This window comes from Grampus griseus (genome assembly GCF_964374135.1).
Source record: "Grampus griseus genome assembly, chromosome: 2".
NCBI classification, from domain to species: Eukaryota; Metazoa; Chordata; class Mammalia; order Artiodactyla; family Delphinidae; genus Grampus; species Grampus griseus.
Window position 1 is genome coordinate 67271798 of NC_139018.1, and position 19925 is coordinate 67291722.

Consider the following 19925-nt stretch of genomic DNA (forward strand, 5'->3'; position numbering starts at 1 on the left):
CAGTACAAATGTTTTAAAATACCTTTGTGATTTTGGGGTGATGGGATTATTGGCAACCTTTCTATTTTCCCTATTAAAAAAAAAATAAAAGGCCCAGCAAACATAAAGTAGGTATTTTCTTTTACTGAAATGGATATTTCAGAAATGGAGTGTTTATTTTGTCTTTTTGTTTTTTTGTTTTATTTATGGCTGTATTGGGTCTTTGTTGCTGCGTGCGGGCTTTCTCTAGTTGCGGCAAGTGAGGGCTACTCTTCGTTGCGGTGCACGGGCTTTCTCTTCGTTGCAGTGCGCGGGCTTCTCATTGCAGCGCCTTCTCTTGTTGCAGAGCACGGGCTCTAGGCCTGCGGGCTTCAGTAGGTGTGGCTTGCGGGCTCTAGAGCGCAAGCTCAGTAGTTGTGGTGCGTGGGCTTAGTTGCTCCACGCCATGTGGGATCTTCCTGGACCGGGGCTCAAAGCCGTGTCCCCTGCATTGGCAGGCAGATTCTTTAACCACGGTGCCACCAGGGAAGCCCCTTGGAGTGTTTCTTTATGTACATATATATAAGAGAGAGGGAGACACAGATGAGCAGACACCGTTGAAAAATACTTTATCATAAAACAACAAGTTGAACTTAGTATTTTTAATGAGTTTATCTTTTCCCCATTTTCTTTTTTAATTGATTTCTTTAAAAATTTACAAATACCGTGTTTTACTCATGAAGATTTTTTGATGTTTTAAATTTTTTTGCGGTTGCATTTAGTTGCTTTTATTTATTTTGTAAATTTTTACATTAGTGTTTTTTTAACTTTTTTAATTTATTGCAGTGTTGGGTCTTCATTGCTACGAGTAGGCTTCTCATTGCGGTGGCTTCTCGTTGCGGAGCACGGGCTCTAGGCACACAGGCTTCAGTAGTTGTGGCACATGGGCTCAGTAGTTGTGGCACGCTGGCTTAGTTGTTCTGTGGCATGTGGGATCTTCCCAGACCAGGGCTTGAACCCATGTCCCCTGCGTTGGCAGGCAGATTCTTAACCACTGCGCCACCAGCGAAGCCCTTTACATTACTTTTAATTCTTAGTTATTGTTAAAGTAATGTATGAATATTAAGCTACAGAAATGTCAAAAATAAAGTAGTGCCTTTTTGGTAATCTTAATCTTCTAGGAATAGCACTGCATTTTGGGTGTATATCTTTTCAGAACTTTTTCTGTACAGTAGTCTCCCTTTATCTGCAGGGGATACATTCCAGACCCCCCAGTGGATGCCTGAAACCATGGATATAGTACCTTACCCTATATATGCTGTGACGGTTTATCACACCTCTTACATCTCCATACCATATTTCAGTATAGGTAATAAAGTTAGTTAAATCATTAGCTTTTATGTTATTGTGACCATGTATATAATATTTTTCTGAATCAAGTATAATAATTTATGTATAATATAATTTGTGAGTCAAAAAGTATACTGTGAATACTGTTCCTTTTCTGCACAACTTTTTGTTTTTCTTGGAGTTACTTGCCTCCATTTTTTATTTGTTTATTTTTCTATGTATCTATTGCTGTTTTTCCAAAAGGTGTTAGAAATCTGTCGGGGTTTTCAAACTCAAGCACATCACATCTGTTGTTGGTTCTGCCTCTTGTATGGAGGGATTGGAGTGGGGAGAACTTGACTTCAGAACTGTCATTCTCCTTGCTCTGATCTAGACTTGTTCTTAAGACTTGTTGCAGAGTTATTATTCTGTAACTTCTGTAGTCTTTTCAAAAAGGGAATCCCCTGCACCCCCACCCCACCCCCTTTCTTTTCCCACTGGCTCCCTTTCTGCCTCCTGCCCTGGCATATTTAGTCCTTTGTTTGGCTGAAATATGTTATCTGGTTGTTTCTTGAGAAAAGTTGCATAGGAGGTAAATTTTAGGGACTTGTATCTTTTTTTTAAAAATCTGTATTTTATTTTCACACTTGATTGGTAGTTTGGCTGGAAATAAGTTTCCATCAGCATTTCAAAGACATTTCTCTTGTCTTTGAACTTTCAATGTTGCTTTTGAAGAGTTTGATTATATAAATTTATTTATTTTTGGCTGCATTGGGTCTTCGTTGCTCTGTGTGGGCTTTCTCTAGTTGTGGCAAGCAGGGGCTACTCTTCGTTGTGTTCTCATTGCAGTGGTTTCCCTTGTGGCCGAGCATGGGCTCTAGACGCACAGACTTCAGTAGTTGTGGCACATGGGCTCTAGAGCGCAGGCTCAGTAGTTGTGGCACGTGGGCTCTAGAGCGCAGGCTCAGTAGCTGTGGCACACGGGCTTAGTTGCTCCACAGCATGTGAGATCTTCCCAGACCAGGGCTCTAACCCGTGTCCCCTGCATTGGCAGGTGGATTCTTAACTACTGCACCACCAGGGAAGCCCGCTGTTCAGTTTCTTGATCCTTTTTTTTTTTTGTATGTGATTTGAATTTTTTTCTAGGTATCTTTTGTTTATACTGGTGGTGTTAAATTTTATGAAAATGCATATCGTATCAGGCATTGAGAGAATTCTTTTTCTCCGTAATCCATTATTTCTCAGTAGAGGGCATGGTGGGCATTTAGGTAGTACCATTTTTGTGTTTGACTGTATTGTGCTTATGGGGCTTTGAGCACCCTGGCTCCCAGTACTAAATGCCAGAATAACCCACTAGTTTTGGGGACAACTAAAAATGTCCCCAGACATTTCCAAACACCCCCTTGGGAGAGGCAGTACTAATCTTTTTTGAGAAGGGTTATTGTAGTCCCGAGTCCTTAGGGCACTTTTTTGTTCAGTTGATGATGGACCTACTGATTTAAAATTTTTCTTCTGTTTCCTGATTTTCTCTTTTTGGTCTGTTTTCTGAGATACTTTCTTCAACTATATTTTTCAATCCTGTTATCTTGAATTTGTAAATGTATTTTCTTACTTGAATTTTTAAAAAGAATGGTATTGTTTTTATTTAATATATATATTTGTTGAAGTTTTCTTTCCCTTAATTGTCAGTTTTCTCTGAATTTTTTGTTTTTCTTTTGCTTCCCTTCTTTCTTACCTCATACTGTCCTAACATATTGGTGACCACTGACTGCCTGTCTGTATTTAAAAGTAAAGTACTGGGGCTTACCTGCTGGCGCAGTGAGAGTCCGCCTGCCGATGCAGAGGACACGGGTTCGTGCCCTGGTCCGGGAAGATCCCACATGCCGCGGAGCAGCTGGGCCCGTGAGCCATGGCTGCTGAGCCTGCGCGTCCAGAGCCTGTGCTCTGCAATGGGAGAGGCCACAACAGTGTGAGGCCCGCATACCGCAAAAAAAAGAAAAGAAAAGAAAAAAAAGTAAAGTACTGTAAGGCTGGATGGTAGCTGTGACCCTTTTTGCCGCTTTTCTTAAAACTCATTTTCATTCCATTTTTTCCAGAATGGCCTTCTTCCTAATATTAGTTTTTAAAAGTCATTGACTGGAATTTTAATCTTTAGCCTTTCCACAGGCTTGTTTTCTTAAATCTTTAACTGTTTGTAATTGGTTCTCTCAGTTATTATTCTCTGAGTTCTTGTATAGACTTCTTTCAGTCTCAAATGTCCATCATTGTCATTTTTTCAAATTATATCTATATAGAAATAATTTACTATTCTTGTGTTGCATTTTGTTTAGAGGCTACCTGCAGGATAATATTCTGTCTCTGCTGAACTTTTTGGACTCTAGTTTTCTTCAAGTCTTGTTAGTTCTTTCCAGAATTTTTTATTTCTTATGTCTTCCATTTGTGGTCACTTTCTCCCTAGATTCTTATTTCCAGTTTACCAGCCTTACATAAATTTTAGCTCCTTGACTTTTCTTCAATTATTCCTGTAGCCATACTGTATCTTTCTGGTTTGTAGTGTCCTTTAGTTCTGTGCTGTTGTTTTCACTGTTTCTGGTGTCCTTAAATACTAGTTTTTGTAAACCAGGTTCAGTTTTTTTTTAAGTCCCCTTCTCTAAGCCAATGGTATGTCAGACCTTTAGCTTCTGTTGTGCTGTCTGGTATAAACAAATACATGGCATCTGGTATAAATTTCTTTTTATTTAAATTCAGTCTCTAAAGAAAAAAGTTGTTTTTTTTTTTCTTTTAAAAGTAACAGTATGTCATTTATACTGCCCTTTAATACATATTAAAATAACTGACTTTACCCCCCAGTGTTTTTTTTTTAATTTATTTGGTTGTGCCACGTCTTAGTTGTGGCTCACTGGCTCCTTGGTTGTGGCATGCGAACTCTTAGTTGTGGCATGCATTTGGGATCTAGTTCCCTGACCAGGGATTGAACCCGGGCCCCCTGCATTGGGAGCTCAGAGACTTAACCATTGTGCCACCAGGGAAGTCCCTCCCCCCCCCCACCCCAGTTTTTTATTGTGGTAAAATGCACAACAAAATTTACCATCTTAATTTTTTTTTTTTTAATTGTGGTATGCGGGCCTCTCACTGTTGTGGCCTCTCCCATTGCAGAGCACAAGCTCCGGACGCGCAGGCTCAGCGGCAATGGCTCACGGGCCCAGCCGCTCCGCGGCATGTGGGATCTTCCCGGACCGGGGCATGAACCTGTGTCCCCTGCATCGGCAGGTGGACTCTCAACCACTGCACCACCAGGGAAGCCCCATCTTAATTAATTTTAAGTATACACTTTAGTGGTATTAAGTACATTCATATTGTGCAACCATCACCACAGTCCATCTCCAAAACTCTTTTCATGCTATAAAACTGAAATTCTATACATATTAAACAATAACTATTCCCTGTCCCATTAGTCCCTGGTAAGCATCGTTCTACTTTGTGTGTCTGTGAATTTGATTACTCTGGGTACCTCATGTAAGTGAAATAATTCAGTATTTGTCTTTTTGCGACTGGTTTATTTTATTTACCATTATGTCCTCAAAGTTCATCCATGTTTCAGCGTGTGTCAAAATTTCCTCCCTTTTTAAGGGCGAATAATATTCCATTATATGCATTACCACAGTTTGCTTACCCGTTTGTCAGCTGATGGACAGTTGGGTTGCTTCCACTTTTTAGCTATTGTGAATAATCCTGCTAAAACATGGGTGTACAGATACCTCTTCAAGACTCTGTTTTCACTTCTATTGATATAACTGATTTTTACTTGTTAATAGAATTGATATATCCAGGGGCCAAGGACGGTGCAGCTGCAGCCGAAGCACTGGTGGAGGAGAGCAGAGCGTGGCCGCGAGCAAAGGAGGGAGGGAGGGAGGGAAGGAAGGAAGAGAGGGAGGCGGGCAGGCAGGCGGGCGCGGGGGTCGGGGACTGAGGCAGTAGAGGGAGGCGAGAGCCGGGCAGCCGCTTTGCGCTGTGTTTGCTGCGCGGGCTTTTGTGGGGGCAGCCGTGGCGTAGGCCTCCTCGGCCGAGGAGAAGCAGTACCGGCGGTGTAGGTGCTGGCGCCTGGGGGCTGGGGGCTGGGGAGGCGAGAAGGGGGGTCGCTTCGGTGGTTCTCTTGCTCTCGCGCTCTCCTTGCCTTTCTCTGGCTCGGTGGGCTCCTCCCGGCATCTCCCTTGCCTCCTGGGCCCCTATCCCCGCCCCCTGCGGTATGTCTTGATTGCGAGCAGCAGGTTTCCCGGGGCTCCTCAGGATGATGCCGTCCAAGTTTCAGCTGCTGATGATGGTGGCCTTCGCAGTGGCAATGCTTTTCTTGGAGAACCAGATCCAGAAACTGGAGGAGTCCCAGTTGAAGCTAGAAAGGGCTATTGCAAGACATGAAGTTCGAGAGATTGAGCAGCAACATGCGACGGATAGCCCCTAGCAAGATGCAGCTTTAGATGAAGAAGAGGACATGGTGGTCATTTATAACAGAGTCCCCAAAACTGCAAGCACCTCTTTTACCAATATTGCTTATGATCTATGTGTAAAGAATAAATACCATGTTCTTCACATCAACACTACCAACAATAATCCAGTAATGTCACTGCAAGATCAGGTGTGCTTTGTAAAGAATATAACTTCCTGGAAAGAGATGAAACCAGGGTTTTATCATAGGCACCTTTCTATTTTGGATTTTGCAAAATTTGGTGTGAAGAAGAAGCCAATTTACATTAATGTCATACGGGATCCTATTGAGAGGCTAGTTTCTTACTCTTTCTGAGATTTGGAGACGGTTATAGACTGGGGTTAAGAAGACAAAAACAAGGGGACAAAAAGACCTTTGATGAATGTGTAGCTGAGGGGAGCTCAGACTGTGCTCCAGAGAAGCTCTGGCTTCAAATCCCATTCTTCTGTGACCACAGCTCAGAATTTTGGAATGTAGGAAGCAGGTGGGCTATGGATCAAGCCAAATATAACCTAGTTAATGAATAGTTTCTGGTGGGAGTTACTGAAGAGCTTGAAGATTTTATCACGTTATTGGAGGCAGCTTCGCCCTGGTTCTTCAGGGGTGCTACAGAACGCTATCATACAGGAAAGAAATCTCACCTTAGGAAAACCACAGAGAAGAAGCTCCCTACTAAACAAACCATTGCAAAACTACAGCAGTCTGACATTTGGAAAATGGAGAAAGAGTTCTATGAGTTGGCACTAAAGCAGTTCCAATTTATCAGAGCCCATGCTGTACAAAAAAAAGATGGAGACCTCTGCATCCTTGCACAGAACTTTTTCTATGAAAAGATTTACCCTAAATCGAACTGAGTACAAGGTGTGGCAGTTAGATTCTTGAACTACAACTTTGACTGTCTTCACCTTAGTTCTCAGCTCCACAACTTGGATTGCTGATGGGTGTATAAGACAGTTTGTATTAAACCGAGTTAGAATACAGACAGTGATGTCAAGGAAGTAGATTCTGGCTGATATGTCAGTGGTCTAGGAAGTTTAAGTTTCAGCCTTTTTTTTTTTTTCCTGGTTAAATTTTGGTGGGAGTTACAACCTCCTGTTTGGACACAACCTACACATCACCTAAAATAAACACATAGCAGGTCTAATTGAAGGCTAAATACTGAAATACAGTTTCAGAAAAAGTTCTGATACTGTTTTTGATAAAGCGTTTTTTTCAACTAACCATGAATGAAGATGAATCCATTTGCTACTTCCACCTTCATCTGGAGGTTTGCATTATACACCACAACTGGATAGTGTTACTAACTGTTTGGCAGTGTGTACTTTGTTTTTGTGAATCACGTCCCATGAAATTTATTGAAATGTTTGATCAAGTTTGCTAAGAATGTTTCTGCTGTAGTTGGAACTGCCCTTATTTATGTAGGTCATTTTAATTTTCTTTAAAAAATGATTATTAGTGTTAAAAATCAATTTAAACCATTATTAATACTGTAAAAAGAATCAAAGCAGTATTTCTCATTCCTGTCTCTCCAATATCTAAGATTGGGGAAACACGTCAAAGAATGTTGACATTGCCTGAAGTTTTGGTTAAGGCTTCCACACATGAATATCAGAAAAATAAGTTTAGTATTTGTTTCTCAATCCATTATTTGTAAAGGTATAAACTGAGGTATTGGTGAGTCCATATTATAACTCCGTTAGTGAGCTGTGGTATGGGTAGGATTTTCCTACTTCTTCTGTACTTTTACTTGTAGACTGTTTTAACTAAGGTGCTTTATAATGTATTTTAAAGCATTGTATTTACAAAAAAAAAGGAAAATGCTGTAAATATTGCATATTTTATGTATTTGGACCAAAAGGTTATAAGTAATTAGACAAAAGTGGTTTTGCACCAGTTTTATTATGTCAGGTAAAACCATCAGACCTACTGTTCTCGTATTTCTCATTTAACTTCACTGTTAAGGTATCACTGAAATGAACTTCAATAACCTTTCAATTTTGATATGCAGTACATTATTCATGTTTGGGGGCAGTAGTTATAGTGGAAAGAGTACTGGATGAGGAGTCAGAAAACTTGATTTCTTGTCCTGGCTCTGCCACTTATCAGCTGTGTGATCTCGGACGAGTCACTTAACCTCTCTCAGCCTCAGTTTCCTCATCCTGATATGAGGATGATAATACCTGCTGTACCTACCTCACAGGGGTGTTGTGAGGATTAAATGAGATGGCATGTGAAAGCACTTTGAAAACTAATGTGCTATATAAATGTAAGGTATCATGGAAACATCTTTAACATATAGTTTCATACCATTCGTTTTTTTAACAAAGAAAAGGTCCACTTAAAAGCTGGTTGAAAAAGTTAATCTGTTTGGCCTCTCACTGTTGTGGCCTCTCCCGTTGCGGAGCGCAGGCTCAGCATTGGCCATGGCTCACGAACCCAGCCAGTCCGCGGCATGTGGGATCTTCCCAGACCAGGGCATGAACCCGTGTCCCCTGCATTGGCAGGCGGACTCTCAACCACTGCGCCACCAGGGAAGCCCTGAAAAAAGTTAATCTTGATATAAATTTGTGTTTAATAAATATCTTCTCAGTGGAAAAAAAATTGATATATTTTATAAACTCTTCATCTAGTGTGGCACTCTTTTCAAACTGAGTTCTACACATTCATTTCTTTTTACTGATCCTTCTAAAGTGTGAACACTTTTTGTTTTAAGTTATAAGAATGCATGAAATTTTGGTGTACAGTTTTACATGAAATCACATGACTGCTGATTTAAGGCAGCCGTGTCCAATAGTATCAGAATTTGATTTAGATACTAATTTCAACAAAAATGTGCAGGGCTAGGTACTCTCTGTAAATCTTCAACAACACCACCTCCCCCTCTGACTCAGCAGGATGTCTTTATCTCCTACTTAACAGAGAAAATAGCAAACCTATCAGATGGGGAGTTCTTTATATTCCTGCTACTAAATCTACAAATTGTACATGTAGACATATATTGGTTTTCTTGGGCCACTCTTAAAATGGGAGACATTTCGTATAAGGCTTATCTCTACTGGTTGTTCATTTATTGGGTGTTTATTGAGCACTCAGTAGGTGTGTGGGGGGCACTGAGGATAAAGCTATAAATAAAGTAAAACTGCCCTCATTAAGGTTAAATTCTAGTGGGTCGAGGAAGAAAATTTTGTTTGTCAGATAGGGATAAGTGCTATAGAGGAAAGAGGATAAGTGAAAGAAAAGTTTGTTAGGTAGGGTTAAGTGCTATAGAGGAAAGGGGATAAGTGAAAGAAAGGTTTGTCAGATGAGGATAAGTGCTATAGAGGAAAGTAAAGCAGAGAGAAGAGTGATAAGGAGTGGATCTGTGTGTAAGAGATTACTATTTCAAAGGTTCCTTGGGGAAGACGTCACTGCTGAGATTAGGTACCTTTGTTTCTCCCTTCCTTCTTAACTGCTTTCTTTTGTATTAAACAGATATCTTTTAACGTACCATTTTAATTTCCTTGTTGTTCTTTTACTGTATTTTTTTTAAAGATTTATTTATTTTTTAAATTTTGGCTGCGTTGGGTCTTAGTTGTGGCACATGGGATCTTCGTTGAGGCATGCAGGATCTTTCATTGTGGTGCGCGGGCTTCTCTCATTGTGGCGTGTGGGTTTTCTTTTCTCTAGTTGTGGCTTGCAGGTTCCAGGGCATGTGGGCTCTGTAGTTGTGGCACACGGGTTCCAGAGCATGTTGGTTCTGTGGTTTGCGGCACTTGGGCTCTAGTTGAGGTGCGCCAGCTCAATAGTTGTGGCTCACGGGCTTAGTTGCCCCCTGGAATGTGGGATCTTGGTTCCCTGACCAGGGATCCAACCCACGTCCTCTGCATTGCAAGGCACATTCTTTACCACTGGACCACTAGGGAAGTCCCCTTTTACTGTGTTTTTGTTGTTATTTTCTTAGTCATGGTTCTGGGGGTTGTCATTACCATTTTATCTAGTTTGAATACCAATTCAATTACAATAGCATATAAAAACTTTTTTCTATAAAGCTCCATTCCCTTCCCCCTCCTTTGTGTTGTTATCCTGCAAGTTACATCTTTATCCATTGTATACTTACCAACCATCTTTCTAATTATTGCTTGATGTTTTTGGTTTTAAATAAGATAGGAAAAAAAGAGAAAAACAAATACATGTATACTGTTTTTAATAGTTACCTATGAAGTTACTTGTACTGGTGCTCTGTATTTTTCATATGGATTTGAATTACTGTTTAGCGTTATTTCATTTCAGCTGAAGTGCTCCTCTTAGTATTTCTTTTAGGGCAAGTCTACTAGTAACAGCTTACTCAGTTTTGTTGATCAGGAATGTCTCCTGCAATTCTGAAGGATAGTCTTGTTGGATATGGAATTACTGGTTGACAGTCTTTTTTTTCCACACCACTTTGAGCATATCATCCCATTGCCTCCATGGTTTCTGATGAGAAATCAGCTGTTGGTCTTGAAAGGATCCTTTATTTGTGATGAGTCGCTTTTTTCTCTTTTTTGTTAGCTTTCAACAGTTAATGTGTGTCAGTGTGGGATGCCTTTGAGTTTATCCTCCTGAAGTTTTTTGAGCCTCTTGGATGTGTAGATTAATGTGTTTTTCAAATTTAGGAAATTTTTGGCCTTAATTTCTTCAAATACTCTATCCTTTTCTCTGTCTCTTCTTCCTTATGTGTATGTTGGTGTGCTTAATGGTGTCCCACAGATTTCTGAGTCTCTGATCTTTTTTTTTTTTTTCATTCTTTATTCTTCCTGAGACTGGCTAATCTCAGTTGACTTATTTTCAAGTTTGCTGATTCTTTCTTCTGCCTGCTCGTATGTACTATTGAGCCCCTCTATTGAATTTTTTATTTTATTACTATATTATTCAAATCTATAATTTCTATTTGATCTTTTTTAGAAAATAATTTTTGTCTCTTGAGATTGTCAATTTGGGTGAGACATTGCTCTCATATCCTGCTTTAGTTGTTTTAACAAACTTAAATTAACTGATTTAAAGTCTTGGTCTAGTAAGTTCAATATCTGGGCTTCCTCAGGGATATTGCTGCATGAGCCCACCACCTGTGTGTGTGTGTGTGTGTGTGTGTGTGTGTGTGTGTAGACTGTACTTTCTCTTTCTTTGCATGCTTTTAATTTTTTGCCAACTGGACATTTTTAAATAATGTAGCAACTGTACAAATCAGGTTTTCTCCTCTCCCCAAGATTGATTGATTATCTCTTTATTTATTTATGTGACTTTTTTGGTACTAATACTGTAAACTCTGTTTTTCTGTTGTTTTATGTGGTCACTAAAGTCTCTGCTCAGTTAGCTTAGTGGTTAAAGTAATGAATAGACATAGGTTTCCTTGGATGCCTGAAACATGTAAATCTTCCAGTCTTTGCTAAGGGGCTCTATGTGTATGTTGAGACATGCCTTCAACACTCAGCTAGGCAATTTACAACTCTGTCTTAGCTTTCTTTTCTTGCTTGTGCAGAGCCTAAAGGTTAGCCAGAGGTGAGAGTTTAGGGCTTTCTCAGGTCTTTCCTGAGAAGGTACACAGGTTATGTGTGAGTGTGGATTCCCAGGAGTATATTGGAGCTTTCCAAAGCCCCCATGGACATCTCATTCCCCAGCTTTTCTTTTTAAGCTTTTTAATTATGCTATTGTTTGCCCCAAATATTGTCCATAATCTCAGGCAGCTGCAGTGTTTGACAGTTGCTTCTGACTGTTTTTGACCAGAAAGAAGGCTGTTTGCTCTGGATGAGTTCAGAGTCAGGCCACATAAAGACAACTTTGGTAGTAGTAGAGTCTTCCAAGGAACTACCAGACATGTCAAATAATGACAGTTCTCTGGGAGTGGGACTTTTAAGAAGATCCAATCCTGTTCTGCTCTCCCGCCCAGTGGCTGTTGACATTCACTATGACTGCAGGCTGTTGGTTTTCACAGAAGTAGGAAGGGGTAGAATGGAAATAGGGTAAATTAAACACCACAAAGCTTGCTGTTGTTACCAAGATTCAGCCATTATTTGGTGAATAAACATTCCCCAGATTGCTTCAATTCTTTGTAATTTTCAGAGTTCTGAAAAAGTTGATTCTCCCAGCTTTTGCCAGTGTTCTCATTGCTTTTATGAAGGAGAGAATTTCAGAGGTCTTTACTTGGTAATTCTTGCTGATGAGAATAACAGTTGCACTTAATAAGGATGTGTGGATTCCTTCTCCAAGCTCAGAGGGCTCAAGGAGACTGGGGATTGAGAATTTTCAGGTTAATCAACCCATCTCTCTATCCCATTTTTTCAGGGTTCCAATGTGTTCTCTTTTCCTATGCAGGCCTTAACCTTGGCATAGCAGACTTATCCAGATTGAGACTTTAACTTTCTTTGGAGCCCTGCCACTCTTACAATTAAGTCTTGGCCCTTAGCCTTTTGTGGCCTCCTGCTTTTAAAGATTTTATGCTACCAAAGAAACTTCTGGCTTTTTCACATTTAGTTTTTAATTCCCTGTCACTCATTTTAACCTCTTGTTATATTTTTCCAAAGAGTCAATTGCTTTTAAAGCAACAGCAACCCAGTTTCATGGTCTTTATAATTACTGTTTTCCTTATATTTCTCAAATATCTGATACACTGCACCTTTAAAGTTCAGGGTTCGGCAAACTATGGCTTGCTGGCCAAACCCACTCTTGTGTCTGCCTGTTTTTGTCATGCCCTATTTTTAAAGAGTTGTAAAACAAAAACATCAAAGCAGAATATGAAATACTATCTGGTCCTGTAAAAAAAAAAAAAAAAGTTTGCCAACATCTGCATTCTCTTCCACTGGATAACTACCCAGTTTACCAACAATGGAACTTTTAGCCATTGCACTGCCAGTTTGTGCTCAGTTTCTGTTCTATCATCACCAGTGATAGTGTCCTTTGCCAGCTGCCTGGCTACGTGGATGGTGATCCAACTCCAAAACTTCATTTTAGAGCCTATTTTCTTGGACCATTCTCAACACCAGTGGCTGCAAGTTGGGTCCCTGGGTAGGCTAACTATGATTAGCATGCAGAAATGTTCTTAGGATCAACATCTGTAGAAGGAATGGAAAGGAAGCAGAAGGGGTAAATTGGGCTGTAATGTATTATCAACAAAAGCCACTGTTGCCCCCTTGAGAAACTCTGAAGCTGCGATAACCTGTGGAGTTGTCCAAAATTGTGACAGGGTGCTGGGCCCTTATACGCCTGTTTTGATCAGTCCCTCCATGAAGGCTGCTAGGGCATGCAGCTGTCTTTAGCTGAGGCAATTCCTGAAAAGGCCTGACAGGTGAAGGCTGTTTGACAGCAGCTGGACAATAAATCCTTCATTTCTGAAGGGAGGTCTGGATAGCACATCAGTGTCTGCTACATAGCTTTATGTGAGTTCTTCTAATTATAATTTTCTTCTAAAATTTTTTTAAATTGTAACTTTAATGAATAAGTTTTTTCTCATGAGAAAGCTGTAAAATAGAATTCTTTTAAGAACTATATACATTTTTACTCATAATAAGATGGACAATTTTTTCCTAAGGCATTTTTGAAAAACTGAGCTATTTTAGTTTTGATTTGTGTCATTTTAATATCAGAAGTGTCATCATAGAATTCTGAAATGCTAATCTTAGTGGTTGAAATTTACAACTAGCAGATCTTAAGAAGACATCTAATTCAGCCCTCTTATTTGACAAATGAGTAAGCTGAGAATGAGTGAGCTAAGGGGTTATAAAGCTAGTTAGTGACAAGTGAGGATTCGAATGTAGGTCTCCAAACTCCCGACTAGTATCCTTTTATCAGTATTCCTTATCTTAGTTTCTTACAATAGTTTCGAAGAAAAGAGTATTAGGGTTCTGAAACTGAGCAAGAGTTTTTTTATGGCTTTTAAAGTCATTTTGTTGCTCCTGGGAACCATGGTAAACAGTATGCAGATGCTTCAGTGATGACAACAGCAATAATAATAAAGCCAACTTTTGGAGTATATCATTTTCATCAGTCCTGAAATCATTTTGGACAGATGAATCTGATTTATTTTTAACCTTTCTGGAAGATGATTCCACAGTTATCTTTGGAAACTTCTTCCTGATGACTATGGGTTATCAGATAATGGAAACTCTTCACTATTTGCTGGCAGGATCATACAGTGAACATATGATTATCAAATGAGGTCTGAAAGTGCTCTACAATTTTAAAATTTAGTGTTTTATTTTCAATGGTAGATTATCTTAAACATGTTCTGGATCACCTGAGTCATAATTGAATACTTTCACTTGATGCTGGGGTTAGAATATGTGTTAGTTTTTGGTGGTGCCAAGTGTTACTGTTTTGATTGTTAGGGACTAATATTAAGGAAAAGAATAGAAGTACTAGTCTTAATGAATAAGATGCTTTTGAGTTAACTGAAGACCAAATGCTTTTTTAGCATCAGGAATTAATGTTTCATAATAATGTGAAACTGAGAAAAATTTACCTGCCTTATTACCATTTAGTAGTACAGGCATTCCAATCTTAAAGGAAGCTTATGGTGGTTCAGTTAGTGCCATTTTTGTGTTGTGAGCAGAGATTTATTCAGCAAAACCATGCCATTTATTTTTTAAGTGTTCGTGTTAAATTGAATTTTATTTAGAAGTTTTGTATTTGGTTTTTGGTTTATCTGACTTTCTGTATTTATGTAAGATCTGTGTGCATAAAGAGTTTACTTAAAGGTTTATGTTCATCAACTATACTGTGATAAAAATTAATTTTTAAAAAGTTTGTGTTTGCATAGGTTTAAATAACGTTAGGATTACAACTTTTGTAAATAACTGGAAACTGCAGGAACGATTCTCCTTTTTTAAGGGGTCTGTATATTATTGAAGTTTGAGAATGTCTTTCTTCAGAGTTCTAAGTTGATGTTGGGCTACCTAAAAGTACATACTTAAAACTTTATGAAAGTTTTAATGAATGTGCAGTCATATTAATATATGTGTGTGTGTAGGCAAGGAAGGAGGAAAGGGGATATTTTCTTGTGTAGAAGAAAAATATTATAAATTATAATAATAGGAATTAGGTTTCTTCTGAATAAAGGGTTTGATGCCATTGACTCCTGGGAGGAAGTTATGATAATTTCAGTCTTCAAAGATTCACTCTATTTCTCATGCTATATTGAATTCTTTTGAATGTTCTAACTCTTGAAAAAAATTCTGTAGTGAATCTTGTAATGAAAAACCTGCTAATTTGTTTTGTAAGTTGAAATTTTGGCAGATTGCTATTTAGTAGAGTTTAAGTATTTATGATGGACTAGTCATGATCTACCTGGTAAGATCTACTCGATAAATCTAGTTGTAGATAAATACCTGTTTTGGGGTCAGGCACAACTTGTAGTTTACTCACATTATTATATAATAGGGGAATATAAATGTGTATGAAAATAATTGTGATGAATTCAGCTGAGTATAGATGTTTTACTGAGTGAGTACTCAATATCTCAATTGAGATATTTCACTAATTTTAATTTATAATCTTAATAAGATATCGTTTGTCACCACCATTTTCCTTCTAATTTTAATCTATATGTATGTCATTAAACTTTCCACTGGACTTTTTTTTCTTTCCTTCCTTCCTCACCCCTCCACCTGTCCCCCCCCCCCGCCCCCCGCCCTTTCTTCCTGGCCTGCTAGTTGCCACACACTGTTCTAAATGCTTGGGATATAACCATGAACTAAACAATCAAATATTCCTGCTCTCATGAAACTTAGATTCTTGTGGGGTCTGAGGGTGGGAGGAAACAAGCAATAACATGTAAATAAATTGTTGAGAAACTGTATGAATAGATAAAGAAGAGATTTTTGTTAGAAAGTGATTAAGCGTTGTGGTAAGAGAAAAAAGTAGAGGAGGGTTAGGGCAATTAAGAGTATATGGGGAGGGCTTCCCTGGTGGTGCAGTGGTTAAGGATCCCCTGCCAATGCAGGGAACATGGGTTCGAGCCCTGGTCCGGGAAGATCCCACAAGCCACGGAGCAACTAAGCCCGTGCGCCACAACTACTGAAGCCCACACGCCTGGAGCCCGTGCTCCGCAGCAAGAGAAGCCACCGCAATGAGAAGCCTGTGCACCGCAAAGAAGAATAGCCCCTACTCACTGCAACTAGAGAAAGCCCACGCGCAACAACAAAGACCCAACGCAGCCATAAATAAATAAATAAAGAAAATTTTTAAAAAAGAGTATATGGGGATGTGGAACAGTTTGTAATTTTTAAAAGGATAGTTAGGATAGGTGTCACTGAGAAGAGGACATTTGAGCAAAGTTTTGGTAATGGAGTTAATTTGTGTGAAGGAAGAACTCACTGGCATTGCTGTTAGTGGAAAAGGCCCCAAGGCAAATTGGTGTGTGCTTGATGGATTCAGAAACTAGCAAGATGACCCATGTGGTTAAGGTGGAGTGAAGTCCACGGGGGAAGAGTGGTGGGAAAGGATACCTGAGATGTAAAAAGGACCAGACAATTAGGACTTTGTTGGCCATCATAAGGATTTGGGCTTTTATTCTGGGTAAGATGGGTAGCCATGGCAGAATTTTGAGCATAAGTGATGTGTCTGGCTTTTTGTGGGGAGGAGTGCACTGGTTGCTGAGTTGAGAATAAGGTGTGTGTGTGTGTACGCATGTATCTCCCATGCTTACACAAGCGCATTGCACTTAGACAACTATATATTATGCAGAGTGTAAATATAAGGTCTATATTTCTTTAGCCAGGGGTCAAAAGTTGGATTTTAATACTCATTTAACTAGTAACAGGGCTGTTCAAAACCTGAAATCCAGCAGGAGGACAAATTGTGTGGAAGAAAAAATTATGCATATTTTTATCAGTGTGAGAAGAGAGAAGATTAATGAATGTTTAGAGGGGATGTTAAAATTGATAGCAACATTCTTTTTTTTTTTTTTTCCGGCCATGCTGCGGCTTACAGGATCTTAATTCTCAGAAAGGGATTGAACCCAGGCCACTGCAGTGAAAGCGCCGAGTCCTAACCACTGGACGGCCAGGGAATTTTCAATAGCAACATTCTTCATTTTAAAATATTTTTCTTTTAATTGGAGGGACTATAGAAAAGCCTAGAAAAGAAAATGAAAATTGCTTATCTCACCACCCAGAGATAACCATTATTAGTATTTTGGCATTCGGGTATGTGAGAGTGATACTTTTAATGTATTTTTGCCTGAACTTGTAAATTGAAGTATAACATCCACTTAGTAAAGTACTCCAATTTTAAGTATATAACTTGATGAATTTTTACAAATTATACACCAATGTAAATACCACTCAAATCAAGATAATATTGCCAGTGCCCTATATGTGTCCACCTCGTTTTCACTTAGTCTCTCCCGCCAACCCCTAGAAGTAACTACTATTCTGACTTCTACATCACAGATTATTTCGTCTGTTTTTACATTTTAACTAATTTTACGGTAAATGTCCAGATTTTTTTTTCCACTCAACATTGTATTTTCTCTTTTTTTTAAGCAGTGGTTTTATTTTTACCCTTTTTTTTGAATTTTTGAGTTTTATTTAATTTATTTTTTATATAGTAGGTTCTTATTAGTTATCTGTTTTATATATATTAGTGTATATATGTCAATCCCAATTTCCCAATTCATCCCACCCCCACCCCCCCAACACCCCACCACTTTCCCCCCTTGGTGTCCATACGTTTGTTCTTGACGTCTGTATCTCTATTTCTACCCTGCAAACCAGCTCATCTGTACCATTTTTCTAGATTCTACATACATGCATTAATATACGATATTTGTTTTTCTCTTTCTGACTTCTCTCTATATGACAGTCTCTAGATCCACCCACATATCTACAAATGAGCCAATTTCATTCCTTTTCATGGCTGAGTAATATTCCATCCTATATATGTACCACATCTTCTTTATCCATTCATCTGTCGATGGGCATTTAGGTTGCTTCCATGACCTGGCTATTGTAAATAGTGCTGCAGTGAACATTGGGGTGCATGTGTCATTTTGAATTATGGTTTTCTCTGGGTATATGCCCAGTAGTGGGATTGCTGGGTCATATGGTAATTCTATTTTAGTTTTTTAAGGAACCTCCATACTGTTCTCCATAGTGGCTGTATCAATTTACATTCCCACCAGCAGTGCAAGAGAGTTCCCTTTTCTCCACATCCTCTCCAGCACTTGTTTCTAGATTTTCTGATGATACCTTCTCTAACTGGTGTGAGGTTGATACCTCATTGTAGTTTTGACTTGCATTTCTCTAATAATTAGTGATGTTGAACAGCTTTTCATGTGCTTCTTGGCCATCTATATGTCTTTGGAGAAATGTCTGTTTAGGTCTTCTGCCCATTTTTGGATTGGGTTGTTTGTTTTTTTAATATGGAGCTGCATGAGCTGTTTATATATTTTGGAGATTAATCCTTTGTCCGTTGATTTGTTTACAAATATTTTTTTCCATTCTGAGGGTTGTCTTTTCGTCTTGTTTGTAGTTCCCTTTGCTGTGCAAAAGCTTTTAAGTTTCATTAGATCCCATTTGTTTATTTTTGTTTTTATTTCCATTAAGCTAGGAGGTGGATCAAAAAAGATCTTGCTGTGATTTATGTCAAAGAGTGTTCTTCCTATATTTTCCTGTAAGAGTTTTATATTGTCCACTCTTACATTTAGGTCTCTAATCCATTTTGAGTTTATTTTTGTGTATGGTGTTAGGGATAATTTCATTCTTTTACATGTAGCTGTCTAGTTTTCCCAGCACCACTTATTGAAGAGACTGTCTTTTCTCCATTGTATATCCTTGCCTCCTTTGTCATAGATTAGTTGACCGTACGTATGTGGGTTTATCTTTGGGCTTTCTGTCCTGTTCCATTGATCTATGTTTCTGTTTTTGTGCCAGTACCATATTGTCTTGATTACTGTAGCTTTGTAGTAGCCTGAAGTCAGGGAGTCTGATTTCTCCAGCTCCATTTTTTTCACTCAAGACTGCTTTGTTTGGGGTCTTCTCTGTCTCCATACAAATTTTAAGATTTTTTGTTCTAATTCTGTAAAAACTGCCACTGGTAATTTGATAGGGATTGCATTGAATCTGTAGATTGCTTTGGGTAGTATAGTCATTTTCACAGTATTGATTCTTCCAATCCGAGAACGTGGTATATCTCTCCATCTGTTTGTGTCATCTTTGATTTCTCTCATCAGTGTCTTATAGTTTTCTGAGTACAGGTCTTTTACCTCCTTAGGTAGGTTTATTCCTAGGTATTTTATTCTTTTTGTTGCAGTGGTGAATGGGATTGTTTCCTTAATTTCTCTTTCTGATCTTTCGTTGTTAGTGTATAGGGATGCAAGAGATTTCTGTGCGTTAATTTTGTATCCTGCAACTTTACCAAATTCATTGATCAGCTCTAGTAGTTTTCTAGTGGCATCTTTAGGATTCTCTATGTATAGTATCATGTCATCTGCAAACAGTGACAGTTTTACTACTTCTTTTCCAATTTTTATTCCTTTTATTTCTTTTTCTTCTCTGATTACCGTGGCTAGGACTTCCAAAACTATGTTGAATAATAGTGGCGAGTGTGGACATCCTTGTCTTGTTCCTGATCTTAGAGGAAATGCTTTCAGTTTTTCACCGTTGAGAATGGTGTTTGCTGTGGGTTTGTTGTATATGGCCTTTATTATGTTGAGGTAGGTTCCCTCTGTGCCTACTTTCTGGAGAGTTTTTATCATAAATGGTTGTTGAATTTTGTCAACAACTTTTTCTGCATCTCACAGTCTCAATTTCATTACTTGTGATCGGTCTGCTCATATTTTCTATTTCTTCCTGGTTCAGTCTTGGGATGTTATACCTTTGTAAGAATTTGTCCATTTCTTCCAGGTTTTCCATTTTAATGGCATAGAGTTGCTTGTAGTAGTCTCTTAGGATGCTTTGTGTTTCTGCAGTGTCTGTTTTAACTTATCCTTTTTCATTTTTAATTTTATTGATTTGAGTCCTCCCTCCTCTTGATGAGTCTGGCTAAAGGTTTATCAATTTTGTTTATATTCTAAGAGAACCAGCTTTTAGTTTTATTGATCTCTGCTATTTTCATTGTTTCTATTTCATTTATTTCTGCTCTGATCTTTATGATTTCTTTCCTTCTGCTAACTTTGGGTTTTGTTTGTTCTTCTTTCTCTAGTTCC

The 19925-nt window shown here is 38.7% G+C and overlaps 1 protein-coding gene and 1 pseudogene across 2 annotated transcripts in view; both read left to right on the plus strand.

The window, feature by feature from the left end:
• The window catches only part of STRN3 (striatin 3), a 113055-nt gene that overhangs the window by 12441 nt on the left and 80689 nt on the right, over positions 1–19925 (plus strand).
• Positions 5543–6624, plus strand: LOC309818490 (heparan sulfate 2-O-sulfotransferase 1-like; annotated as a pseudogene). The gene has a single exon. The product of its transcript is annotated as a heparan sulfate 2-O-sulfotransferase 1-like (transcript).